Below are 14,167 nucleotides of genomic sequence, written 5' to 3'. Positions count from 1 at the left end.
TACTTCTTTAACTCATACAATTATTAAAATACAGGACATTCTATAAAATTCATATGAAAACATTGTGTAAAACTTTCAAAAACTTTTCACGTTCGATTAAAATATGAAAATTAAAACATTACAGCACCAGTTTGTGTTTTTACACAACATCAATCAAAACATGCAATGCAAGCATCCTAATGCAATTATTGGAACATTTTATTGAAAAACAAAATTATAAATAACAACTAACAAAGAACAACAAAATAAAATGACGCTCCAAGCAAAACTCATATTTTCTGACGAATAAAAATATAGCTCCAACTAAGATATATCGATAATGTCGAAGACGAAAGAGGGGATGCCTTCCGAGGCATCCCCAAGCTTAGGAGCTTGAGTCTTCCTTGGATTTTACATTGGGGGTGCCTTGGGCATCCCCAAGCTTAGGTTCTTGTCACTCCTTATTGTCCTCATATCGGTATCTCACCCAAAACTTGAAAACTTCAATCACACAAAACTTAACAGAACTTCATGAGATGGGTCAGTATAATAAATAATGATCATTCACTTAGGTACTGTCAAGACAAGATTCATAATTGTTACCACATTATACCTACTGTATTCTACTATTCCCATAATTTATATCACTGAATATAATCTATGGGACACTAAAACAAGCAAACTATGCATGCAAAACAAAATCTGTCAAAAACATAATAGTCTATGAAGATCTGTAGTGTAACCATATATTGCATGTCTCTAAAAATTCTGCAAAATTCGGAACATCTAGGAAATTTGTATTTCAATCACGTGTAAAAAATTAAGATCAAAGCACGTCCATTGAATTTACAAAATTCCTGGACTCAGAGATTTTTTTGTGTGTTTACCAATAATCAGGTCAACTATCATCCAAACTATCCCAAAGGTTTTACTTGGCACTTTATTGAAATAAAAGGCATAAAACATGATTACTACAATAGATTCATCATGTGAACACCAAAAAAATAAGTAAAAGTGTTGGGTTGTCTCCCAACAAGCACTTTTCTTTAAAGTGTTTTAGCTAGGCATGATGATTTCAATGATGCTCACATAAGAATAACAATTATAACATGCAAAAGAGCATCATGAATGTCATGACAATCACATTTAAGTCTAACCCACTTCCTATGCATAGAGATTTTGTGAACAAACAATTTATGGGAGCAAGAATCAACTAGCATAGGAAGGCAAAACAAGCATAACTTCAAAACTTTGAACACATAGAGAGGAAACTTGATATTATTGCAATTCCTACAAGCATATGTTCCCCCCTCATAATAATTTTTAGTAGCAGCATGAAGGAATTTCACAATATAACCTGCACATAAAGCATTCTTTTCATGATCTACAAGCATAGAAATTTTACTACTCTCCACACAAGAAAATTTCTTCTCATGACTAATAGTGGGAGTATCATAAAAGAATTGAATTCTACAAATTGGTGCCACATTAAAAGAGTAATATTCAGTAAAATGATATTCATAATTATGACAAGTATCATAATAGTAATCATCACTATTTTTCATCGCATAAGTATCATTACAATAGTCATCATAAGTAGGAGGCATGCAATCATTATAACAAATTTGATCATTCCAAGTAGGGGGAATAAAAAGATCATCTTCATTAAGCATAGCATCCCCAAGCTTGTGGATTTGTATATCATTAGCTTCATGAATATTCAAGGAATTCATACTAAAAACATTTAAATCATTCTCATCATACAAATATTTGGTGCCAAACATTTTAATAACTTCTTCTTCTAACATTTGAGCACAATTTTCCTTTCCATCATTTTCACCAAAGACATTGAAAAGATGAAGCCTATGAGGCAACCTCAATTCCATTTTTTTGTAGTTTTATTTTATAAAACCAAACTTGTAATAAAATAAGAAACTAAAAGATTCAATTGCAAGATCTAAATATATACCTTCAAGCACTCACCTCCCCGGCAACAGCGCCAGAAAAGAGCTTGATGTCTACTACACAACCTTCTTGTAGACTCGTGTTGGGCCTCCAAGCGCAGAGTTTTGTAGGACAATAGCAAGTTTCCCTCAAGTGGTTGACCTAAGGTTTATCAATCCATGGGAGGCGTAGGATGAAGATGGTCTCTCTCACGCAACCCTGCAATCAAATAACAAAGAGTCTCTTGTGTCCCCAACACACCCAATACAATGGTAAATTGTATAGGTACACTAGTTCGGCGAAGCGATGGTGATAGAAGTGTAATATGGATGGTGGATATAGGTTTTTGTAATCTGAAAATATAAAAACAACAAGGTAAGAAATAGTAAAAAGAAAGCAAAATATTGTATAAACGCTTGGAAACAAGGCCTAGGGTCCATACTTTCACTAGTGCAAGTTCTCCCAACAATACTAACATAGTTGAATCATATATAAATCCCTCACATGCGACAAAGAGTTCACTCCAAAGTCACAAATAGCGGAGAACAAACGAAGAAATTATTGTAGGGTACGAAACCACCTCAAAGTTATCTTTTTCGATCAATCTTGTGAGCTATCCCTATAAGTGTCACGAAGAACCCTAGAGTTCGTAATAAAATAACACCTTAAGATACACATCAACCAAAACCCTAGTGTCACCTAGATACTACAATGTCACCACAAGTGCCCATGGGCTTAACTATACGATATGCATCACAAAATTTCAGATTCATCATGTTCAATCCAACACAAAGAACTTGAAATATTGCCCCAAAGTTTCTACCGGAGAGTCAAGTTGACAGCATGTGCGAACCCCTATGCATAGATTCCCAAGGTCACCAAACCCACAAGTTGACCACCAAAACATACATCAAGTTGATCAATAGAACACCCCATTTTCACCATGGATATCCCATCGCAAGACATACATCAAGTGTTCTCAAATCCTTAAAGACTCAATCCGATAAGAAAACTTCAAAGGGAAAACTCAATTCATCACAAGACTCTAGAGTGGGGAAAACTCCATATGATTCATCTATATTAATAAAGCTGGCGATACATCAAGATGGGGCCATCTCAAGAACACGAGAGAGAGATAGAGAGAGAGATCAAACACATAGCTATTGGTACATACACTCAGCCCCGAGGGTGAAGTACTCCCTCCTCGTCATGGAGACCGTCGGGGATGATGAAGATGTCCTCCGGTGATGGTTTCCCCCTCCGACAGGGTGTCGAAAAGGCTCCCGATTGGTTTTTCATGAATCTCGAGGCTTGCAGCGGCGAAACTCTCGATCTAGGTTTCTTTCTGGAGGTTTCTTGATTAATAGGAATTACTGGTGTCAGTTTCACGTCAAGGCGGTTCTCGAGGGGCCCACAAGACAAGGGGGATGCCCCTTGGCTTGTGGCCAGGTGGTGGACCCTCTCCGGATGATTCTTTCGCCAGTATTTTTTATATTTTCCAAAAATATTCTTTGTAAATTTTCAGCTCATTCGGAGAACTTTTTAGGAAATCTTCTCTTGCTTCACTTCTATAATTTTGGGAGTTGAAAATTTTACAAGAAACTTGTGCTCTCATGCTTCACTTATATTCGTTTGGGAGCTTTTTATTTGCAATGTCAATTTGCTTTAAATGAAAATTAGTCCCAAAGTGATGAATGTCCAGGAAAGATATAATAAAAAAAATCATGAAGATCAGTCGATATTAAGCTTGATTCTTTGCAATAGTTTTGGGATATGAAGAAAGTAATATGTGAGTTATGTTGATAAGTAATTATGTTGAAGTAAGAATGTTGGTGTTAAGGTTTATCGTTTCCTACGCAAGCACATGAAGTCTATAATTATGCTGTGAAATTATATCCTACTTGTGTTGCATTATTCGTTGTTAGTTATGTTTCATGTTCACTTATGATGATTATTGTTACTTGGTTGGGCACTTCTCAATCTATTTGCTAGCCTTCACTTATACTAAGCGGTAATACCGCTTGTGCATCAAAATCCTACACCCAACATTGTGCCAAATGTTTCCACCATACCTACCTATATGCGCTATTTCAACGTCATTCAGAGTAAATTTCCAAGTGCCAACTCTAATGAGCAAAATAAATTTATGTTTTGTGTTCTCATACAGCTCATGAAGCGGTGAGGGGTGGCCGGTATCTTCCTTGTTAAATAGGTTATTCTCAAGATGAGTGTTTATTAACTTATCATTGCATGAGAGTATGGAGGTAATAGGGATGCCCAGTCCCAAAAACAAAAAAATATTTTATGTTGTCAAATAATAAATTCCTTGGGAAGTGTTTCTATGGACGGTACTCGTGGACACGGCTAGTCGTGGAATGTGAAAGAATGGTGGAAAAAGGAATAAACTTAATTTTTTCAGTTTGGGAACTGGCTATAATTTTTTTAGCATGGAGGATATTGTAAACTCTTAGTCGTTCTCGTTGACACGAAAAGCATGCCACCTTAAAAAAATATCTCTAAGATTTTCACTTTGAGCTCTCGCACCTCTACAAATCCCCGCTTCCCTCTGCGATGGGCCTATCTATTTACTTTACGCAATTTTATTTTGAATTCAAGTCTACATCTTCTCTTATAAAGCACTAACTAATGAACACCATTATCATACTTGAGCATTGGATGTAGTTAATATTTGAGTGTGTTGCATGAATGGATCATTTATAGAGCATGATGGGCAATGGATAACGTTCTTTAGCGTGGATATTTTCAAAAACTTGGTTGCTTATTGATATGCTTGAGTACTGAAATTTTTATGTCAATTATCGAGTATTTCTTTGCATCATCTGCAAGTCCATATGACATTGCTAAAAAGAAAAAGAATATGATGAACATGAGGCAGCATTCCACATCAAAAAATTTGGTTTTATCATTTACCTACTCGAGGACGAGAAGGAATTAAGCATGGGGATGCTGATACGTCTCCAACATATCTGTAATCTTTGATTGTTCCATGTTGTTATATTATCATTCTTGGATGTTTTATGATCATTTTATAGCAATTTATATCATTTTTTGGGACTAACCTATTGACATAGTGCATAGTGCGAGTTATTGTTTTTTGTGGGTTTTTTCTATCGCAGAAATTCCATATCAGATGAGGTCCAATTACCACAAAACTTTACGTAGATTATTTTGGAGTAGAAAGAAACTTAGGAACCAAGAATGAGCACGAGACAAGCCCAGGGGGGCCACTAGACATCAGGGCGCATGAGAGGCCCCTACCGCGGCCTGGTGTCTAGTGGGGCCCTCGGGCATGACCCCCACCACCTCTAAGTTCTATAAATACCCCAATGTTCAGAAAACCCTCGAGGAGTGAACAAAAAATCATTTCAACCACCGAAGTTCCAGAGCCACAGAATCCAATATAGAGCTCGTTTCGGAGAGGAACGTGATCACGGACGGGTTCACCATGCTCATTTGTGCTCCTCTGATGATGCATGAGTAGTTCATATTATACCTACGGGTCCATAGGAAGTAGCTAGATGGCTTTCTCTCTCATTTTGTTTCTTAATACAATGGTATGTTGGAGATCCATATGACGTAACTCTATCTTTTGCGGTGTGTTTGTTGGGATCCGATGGATTGTGAGTATATGATCAGATCCATGAAAACATATTCATGCTTGATTATTGTAGCCTCCTATTTCTTCTCTGATATTTGGTTTTTGTATGTCCAACTTGATCTTTTATCTTGCAATGGGAAGAGGTGCTTTGCGATGGGTTCGATCTTGCGGTGCTCAATCTTAGTGATAGAAAGAGAGATAACACACATGTATTGTTGCTATCAAGGATAAAATGATGGGGTCTATTCCTACATGAATAGATCTTGTCTACAACATGTCATCATTCTTAAGGCATTACTGTGTTTCTCAATGAACTCAACAACAGTCGATGTGTGGAGTAATAGAATTAGATGCAAGTAGAAGTCGGTCTACTTATACTAGACGTGATGCCTATATATCTGACCACTTTCTTGAATATCGTCATAATTATTTGCTCCTCTGTCAATTTCCCAACAGTAATTTGTCTACCCATCGTTTTCTACTTCTCGAGACAAGACACTAGTGAAACCTACCGCCCCCGGGTGTACTTCACATCATCTATTTGCAATCTCTACTTTGCTATTTGCATTTCTACTTTATTTGCTATTTTGTTTTTAGATCTATATTATCAAAAAACCCCAAAATACCTTGATGCATTCTATTTGCTATCACTCTTATTTGCATCTATCAATCTATCCTTACTTTACCCACGAGGGATTGTCAACCCCTCCATGCATTGGGTTGCGAGGATTTGCTATTTGGGTGCATGTGCTGCTTACATAGTCTTGTGGATCTTCCTAGTACATTGATACCTTGGTTTCTTAACTAAGGGTAATACTTGTATTTATGGTGATACATAACCCTTTAAGCTTGGAGGAAACCAACACATAAGCGAGACTAAGCAGTATCTCTACTTATTGCGAAGTTTTTGGGCTAGCAAAAGGGTCTAAAGCAAGCATCACATGTTAAAGGATCCATGACTACATAACTTCTATATTAATGTGAAATGTCATCACCATTATGTTGTCTTCCATGTCCAATGTCAATATTTAATCATTATATAATATTTGATGAGGACTCACAATCACAAAAGATGTCCATAATAGTATATTTATATGGGAATCTCCCCTCCTCCTTCACAGTCTTGCTTAGATTGTAACCTTGACCTATACTATGCTTGTTTATTTTAAACAATCTTAATCACTTATACTTTTTACTATGTGAAGTCATTACTCCACATGGGATAAGCATATGATCTTTATATTTCTTTTTATGGGCAAGCTATGATGGCAGGTGCCCCTAGGTAAACCACAAAAACTCAACTAATCTTTAGTATATATCTTTCATACTTGATTACAAGGGTAGATGGGACTCAAAGAAAAAATATTAAGAAAAGAAAACCTGAAATTTATTTCTATGAATCACGAATCAAGTAAGGATCAAATTGAAATAGATAGTAATAATGGTGGAGGTGACGGTGATACGATACCGGGGCACCTCCCCCAAGCTTGCGACAAGCCAAGGGTTGTGCCCATACCCAAGTACTCAAGCATCCTTCTCCGGTGATGGTGGTGGTGTAGTCGATTCTTCTTTGCCAGCTTACATCAGAGAATAAAAGTCTCCTCCCTCAAGTCATCGTTCTCTTGCTCGAGCTTCAATATCTTGATGCATAATGCCATCTTGCTTTCCTGCTAGAAACGTGATGGGATAATTTTATCCTTAGATTTCAATACCATGTTTGGTAGGATGGACTTCTTAAATTCCACATGCATATCTTCAGGTTGAGGTAGTGGAACTTCATCTTCATGTGAGTTGGCTTCCTTTGTCTCCTCTGGTTCATTGTTCTCCTCTTCATGGATCGACCAAAGATAGGGATAGATATCCCGAAAGATCTTTGGATCTACAATATAATGGGAGACGTAGCTCTCTCCATCCGGATATGAGACGACACATTCTTAGCCCTGCCAGAAAACAGGTCGAAACAAGAACATATATATAATCATTTTTTCTGTACAAGAATACGTGTTCAGGAAGAAGTCGGAGCCCGGGAGGCGAAGTTGGGCCCCACAAGCTATCCTCGTGGGTCCCGTGGACTCCTTTTAATTTTTTTAATTTTTCTAAAGTACAAAAACTACATAATTTACTATTTTCAGAATTTTTGGAGTTGGTTTACCTACCGTATCACGTACCTACCTCTTCTTTAGGTGTCTGGGTGTTCCAGAAGACTTGCTTTGTGTGCTCTTCCGGTGTTATGACTTGGATGATATTGGTCTCATTAACGGGTGCACCTGAAACATAATGTTTGATTCTTTGACCATTCAGCACTCTTGGGTTTTTACCTTCGAAGTTATTTATTTTTAGGGCACCAGAGCGATAAACCTCCTCAACAACATAGGGTCCTTCCCATTTGGAGATGAGTTCGCCTGCAAAAAATATTAAACGAGAATTGTACAAAAGCACGAGGTCTCCTACATTAAATTATAGTTTTTGAATTCTCTTGTCATGGCATCTTTTAACATTCTCTTTAGATAACTTAGCATTTTCATAAGCTTGCGTCCTCAAATCATCTAATGAGCTAATATCGAACAACCATTTTTCACCGGCAAGTTCGAAATCCAAGTTAAGTTCTTTAATTGCCTAATATGTCTTGTGTTCTAGATCCAAAGGTGAATGACAAGCTTTTCCATAAACCATTTTATACGGGGACATCCTCATGGGGTTCTTATAAGCAGTCCTATAAGCCCACAAAGCATCATCAAGTTTCTTAGACCAATTTTTTCTGGACCTATTGACAGTATTTTGGAAGATTAATTTTATTTCACGATTGCTTAGTTCAACTTGTCCACTAGACCGAGAATCGTAAGGTGATTCAATCCTATGGTTAACATCATATTTAGCTAGGAGTTTACGGAAAGCACCATGAATAAAATGTGAACCACCATCAATCATTAAGTATCTAGGGACACAAAACCTCGGAAAGATAATATTTTTAAGCATTTTAATAGTAGTGTTATGATTAGCATTACTAGTTTGAATATCTTTTACCTATTTAGTAATGTAATCAATAGTAACTAGAATATGAGTATATCCATTCGAGGAAGGAAAAGGTCACATAAATTTAAAACCTCAAACATCAAATGGTTCAATAGCTAGTGAATAATTCATAGGCATTTCCTGACGTTTACCAATAATACCAACTCTTTGGCATTCATCACAAGAAAGAACAAACTTACGACCATCTTTAAAACGAGTGGGTGAATAAAAACCAGATTCTAATGCCTTGCGTGGCGTTCTTTCACGAGTGTGATGTCCTCCATAAGCTTCAGAATGGCATTTCCTTGGGACATGTTCCTGTTCATGCTCAGTTTTACAACGTCTAATAAAACCATCTACTACTTCTTTATAAAGATGTGGGTCATCCCAAAAGTAGTGTGGTAAATCATAGAATATTTTTTTCTTATGTTGGTAGGTGAAACTAGGTGGAATATATTTAGCAACAATGTACTTAGCATAATCTAGATACCATGTAGTACTACGTGAAGTATTTATAATAGCAAGTTGCTCATCACGGAAATTATCGGCAATCGGTAGTGGGTCATCAAGAACATTTTCCATCCTAGACAAGTTATCTACCATAGGGTGATGAGCTCCTTTTATATCAATCACATGCGAGTAAAACTCTTGGAGTAGTAACACCCATCTAATAAGTATAGGTTTAGCATCTTTCTTTTGCATAAGGTACTTAATTGTAGCATGATTTGTGTGAATAGTTACCTTAGAATCAACAATGTAAGGTCTATATTTATCACATGCAAACACAACGGCTAAAAATTCCTTTTCAGTAGTATCCTAATTCCTTTGAGTGGTATCTAGGGTCTTACTAGCCTAATGAATAACATTCAATTTCTTGTCTACTGTTTGCCATAGAACAGTGCCAACATCATAATCACTAGCATCACACATATTTTTAGAGGGTAGGATCCAATCAGCTGGTTGAACAATAGGTGCCGAAATTAAGTATTACGAAGGCTTCTACACAATCATCATGAAGAATAGACGGAACATGTTTTTGTAGAAGATTAGTTAATGGCCTAGAAAGCTTTGAAAACTCTTTAATGTAGCGCCTGTAGAAACCAACATGAACAAGGAAACTTCTTATACCTTTGATGTCTTCTCGGCAAGGCATTTTATCTATTGCATCAACTTTGGCTTTGTCCACCTCAATACCTCATTCGGAGATTTTATGCCCAAGCTCTACACCTTCATTCACCATAAAGTGGCACTTCTCCTAGTTCAAGACAAGATTAGTTTCTTCACATCTCTGCAAAAACTGATCAAGGTTGTTCAAGCAATCATCACTAGAAGTCCCATTGATGGAAAAATCATCCATGCAAACCTCAAAAATCTTTTCACAGAAGTCCTAGAATATAGAGGTCATACATCTTTGTAGGTAGAAAGTGCATTACTTAGACCAAAAGGCATGCGCCTATAAGCATAAGTTCCAAGAGGGCATGTAAAGGTAGTTTCTCTTGGTCTTCTTTTGACACACGTATTTGAGAAAATCCAGAGTAACCATCAAGAAATAAAAAGCGTGTGTGCTTAGATAACCTTTCTAACATTTGATCAATAAAAGGCAAAGGGTAGTGATCTTTCCTAGTAGCTTTATTCAATTTCCTAAAATCAATCACCTGCCTATAACCTCTTACTATCCTTTGCGGGATGAGTTCATTTTTATCGTTGGGAACAATAGTTATACCACCTTTCTTAGGAACACAATGAACATGGCTTACCCATCTACTATGAGCAATAGGATAAATTATACCTACCTCCAAAAGTTTTAGTATTTCAGTTCTTACCACCTCCTTCATTTTAGGATTAAGGCGGCACTGATGACCCACAACTGGTTTGGCATCCGGTTCCATATTGATCTTGTGCTGAGAGAGAGTAGGGATTATGCCTTTAAGATCATCAGGAGTATAGCCTATAGCAGCACTATGCTTCTTTAAGGTTTTGAGTAATCTCCTTTCTTCATGCTCTCAAAGGTTAGCACTAACAATAATAGGATATATCTTTTGTCATCAAGATAAGCATATTTCAGAGTATCTGGTAAAGCTTTCAGGTCGAACACCGGGTCTTCTTTAGGTGGAGGAGGACTGCCTAAAATTTCAACACGTAAGTTCTGCTTAGGAATAGGTTGCTGATCAAGAAGTATTCGATCTGATTCATTTATTTCATTCAAGTGCATATCATTCTCATGGTCTAATGAGTCTCTAGGAGGTACAACAATAGAAGCAAGACCAATTATTTCATATTTATTAGGCAATTCCTTTTCATTTGATTGTTTACCAAATTTTGAAAAGTTGAACTCACGGGACATATCACCGAAGGTAACTTTGAGCTTTTAGGTAGCACAATTAATTTCACATTAACACTATTCAAGAAAGGTCTACCAAATTTTATGGGGAAAAGTTATCTTGCTCTGAACCAAGTACTAAGAAATTATTGGGATATTTGACTTTTCCACACAATGCTTCAACATCTCTAACAATCCCAAGTGGCGATATAGTATCTCGGCTTGCAAGTTTAATAGTAACATCTATTTCTTCAATCGAAATGGGTGACATATCATGCATGATTTCTTTATATAAAGTAAAAGGTATATCATTAACGCTAGCATCTAGATCACACAGGCCATGATAACAATGTTCTCCAATCTTAACTAAGATAACAAGTGTGCCTATCACTAGTTTATTTTTATCAAATTGTCCTACTTATTTCTAACAAGCTTTGCAATTCTAGCAGCTTCATCGAAGAGGTAAATAACTTTCCCATCAATGTTATAAGCTAACATGACTTTTATTAACCACTTTTGCAGCCCTAGCATGCTCTCTAATCATAATAGGAAAAGGGGGTTTCTCAATGTAAGCGGTGGGAACAACTAGATCTACATGGTTAATAATTATTTTTTCCTTCTTTATTTCAACAAGTTTATCTTGCAATTTTTTAGCAGATGGATGGAATTTAAACCACTTCTCCTTGCGAAGATCAACGTAAGTGGCAAAACTTTCATAGAAAGTAGCTACTATCTCAAGATCAAGGCCATATTTGTTGCTGAACTCATGAAAAGGAGAAGTCTCCGTGAAATATATAACGCAATCAAACTTAAATTTCACACCTGATGACTTACCTCTATTGTGTTCCCAATCTTGAGAATTGCGTTTAATATTTTACATAAGTTTCCAGCTGAATTGAATAGTCTCCTTCATGTAGGAGCCAACCGCACAAGCGTCAAGCAATGTTTGATCATCATGAGAAAACGAAGCATAAAAATTTGTATTATCAATTCCCTTGAGAGTTCATGATTGAGAAAAGTGTGCATCATATATTTAAGCCTCCCCAAGGTTGAGCGATGATTTCTTCTTCACGAGGCCAACAATTATAAATAAAATTCCGATCATGATGAATCAAATGCATAGAATAAAACATATGATGAAATTCCAATTTCAAACGGTTCCAATCCCCAATAACATCGAGTAGCGTGTACCATAATAATGCTTTTCCGTCCAAATATAAAGAGAAACTTTCTTCTAGACTTAATCCCCGGGTAGACCTGAAAACTTAAACAATCCACAAATCTCATCAACATATATTAGATGATAATCAGGATGAGTTGAATCGTTATAAGGATTAGCCAACAGTTTCTCTGCCATACCCGAAGTAATCTCATAATAAATATTTTCAGTAGGTTTAGAAGGTTGAGGAATGATTTTCTCAACTTCCGTTCGAGGCGAAGATGCCCCGAACAAGTAACTCAAAGGGTGACCATTCATCGTGACAAGCAACAGTAAATTTTAGCACGTACCAAAAATATCCCCTTACCAATTTCCACTTACCAAAGGCGCCGCACTCCCCGACAACGGTGCCAGAAAAGATTCTTGATGACTCACAAGTATAGGGGACCAATCGTAGTCCTTTCAATAAGTAAGAGTGTCAAACCCAACAAGGAACAGAAGGAGATGATAAGCAGTTTTCAGCAAGGTATTCTCTCCAAGTGTTGTAAGTAACACTAACAGAGAGTTTTGTAGCAAGTTAATTTGCATCAAGTGAAAAGTGACAATAGTACAAAAGGTGCATCAAGGTAGCCCAATCCACAACTACAAAAGAATATTAAGATAAATCTAACCATAGCATGAAACATGTGGATCCAAATCAACCCCTTATGAAGCAACACATAAATTGGGGTTTAAGCTTTTGTCACTCTCGCAACCCATCATCTACTTGTTACTCCACAATGACTTCCTTTAGGCCCATAACATGGTGAAGTGTTATGTAGTCAATGTTCACATGACACCACTAAAGAATGTAACAACATACATATCATCTAAATATCGAACGAATGCCAACTTTATATGATTACTTATAACCAAATTTTCCATGTCCTCATGAATAATATTGACTACTCACACCTCATCAGCATGTTCAACATAAAGGTGTAACAAATATGATTAAGGCTCTAAACATTATGTATTCCACCATAATCCAACTAGAACTACAAGATGTAATTAACACAACTAGGAACCCACAAGTACAAATCTGAGGTTTTGAGACAAAGATTGAATACACGAGATGAACTAGGGTTGGAGATGAGATGGTGCTAGTGAAGATGTTGATGAAGATTGGTTCTCTTACAAAGGAGGAAGCGTTGGTGATGACGATGGCTTTGATTTCCCCCTCCCGGAGAGGAATTCCTCCAGCAGAATCGCTCTACCGAAGAGCAAAAGGGCCTCTACCCAGGTTTCCGCCTGGAGACAGCTACACTTCATCCCGAAAGTTATTTCTTGATTTTTTTTCTAGGGTAAACGACATCATATAGGAGAAGATGTGCGTCAGAGCACCAACAGGGGCCCCACAAGCTATCAAGTCGTGGCCTGGGGAGCGCGGTCAGATGGATTATGCCCACGTTGCTGCCCCTCTACAATGTATTCTTGGCCCAATAATTCTTATATATTCCAGAAACAATCTTCGTGAAGTTTCAGGTCATTTGGAGCAACTTGATTTTTCTGCCTTTTTCTTGATTTCCTGGTCGAGAATTCCAGTTTCAAAATACTTTCCTCTTCATAATGTACCTTGCATATTCAGAGAAAAAAGACATAAAAATTACATAATAACAGGGAATAATGGACAATAATAAGACAAATATCGATATAGACTCATGTTGCAAAATGGACGTATCACTAGACACCGTGGTCTGGTGTACCAAGCTTAGTTCCATCTGATGAGGTGGGCTTGGGAACCCTGCACACATCGTTTGGGGCCGTAATGGAAACTTAGGCCGGACTTCCCTTGCGGGTTAAATCTCTAATAGGTCGTAGAACTGGACTAGAGTATCGTGTGGTGAATGATTGTGGCCAACACCCTCGCAAGTGCTCCCACTTGAACATTGTCGAGATACATGCAGTGTATATGGTAGTAAGTGGTGAGCGCATGTGTGAAGAATTACACCCATGGAGGGTAAATTATCTATCTGAATAGTCATGTCCATGGATAAGGACTACTAGGAGACTTATATGGTTCATAAAAAACTTAAAGGGATACTGTAAAATGTGCAAGATAAAGTGTGAGTGCTATGGATGACCTTCTTGTAGG

This window comes from Hordeum vulgare, chromosome 5H, assembly GCF_904849725.1.
Source record: "Hordeum vulgare subsp. vulgare chromosome 5H, MorexV3_pseudomolecules_assembly, whole genome shotgun sequence".
Classification (NCBI taxonomy): Eukaryota; Viridiplantae; Streptophyta; class Magnoliopsida; order Poales; family Poaceae; genus Hordeum; species Hordeum vulgare.
This window is presented reverse-complemented; position numbering follows the sequence as displayed.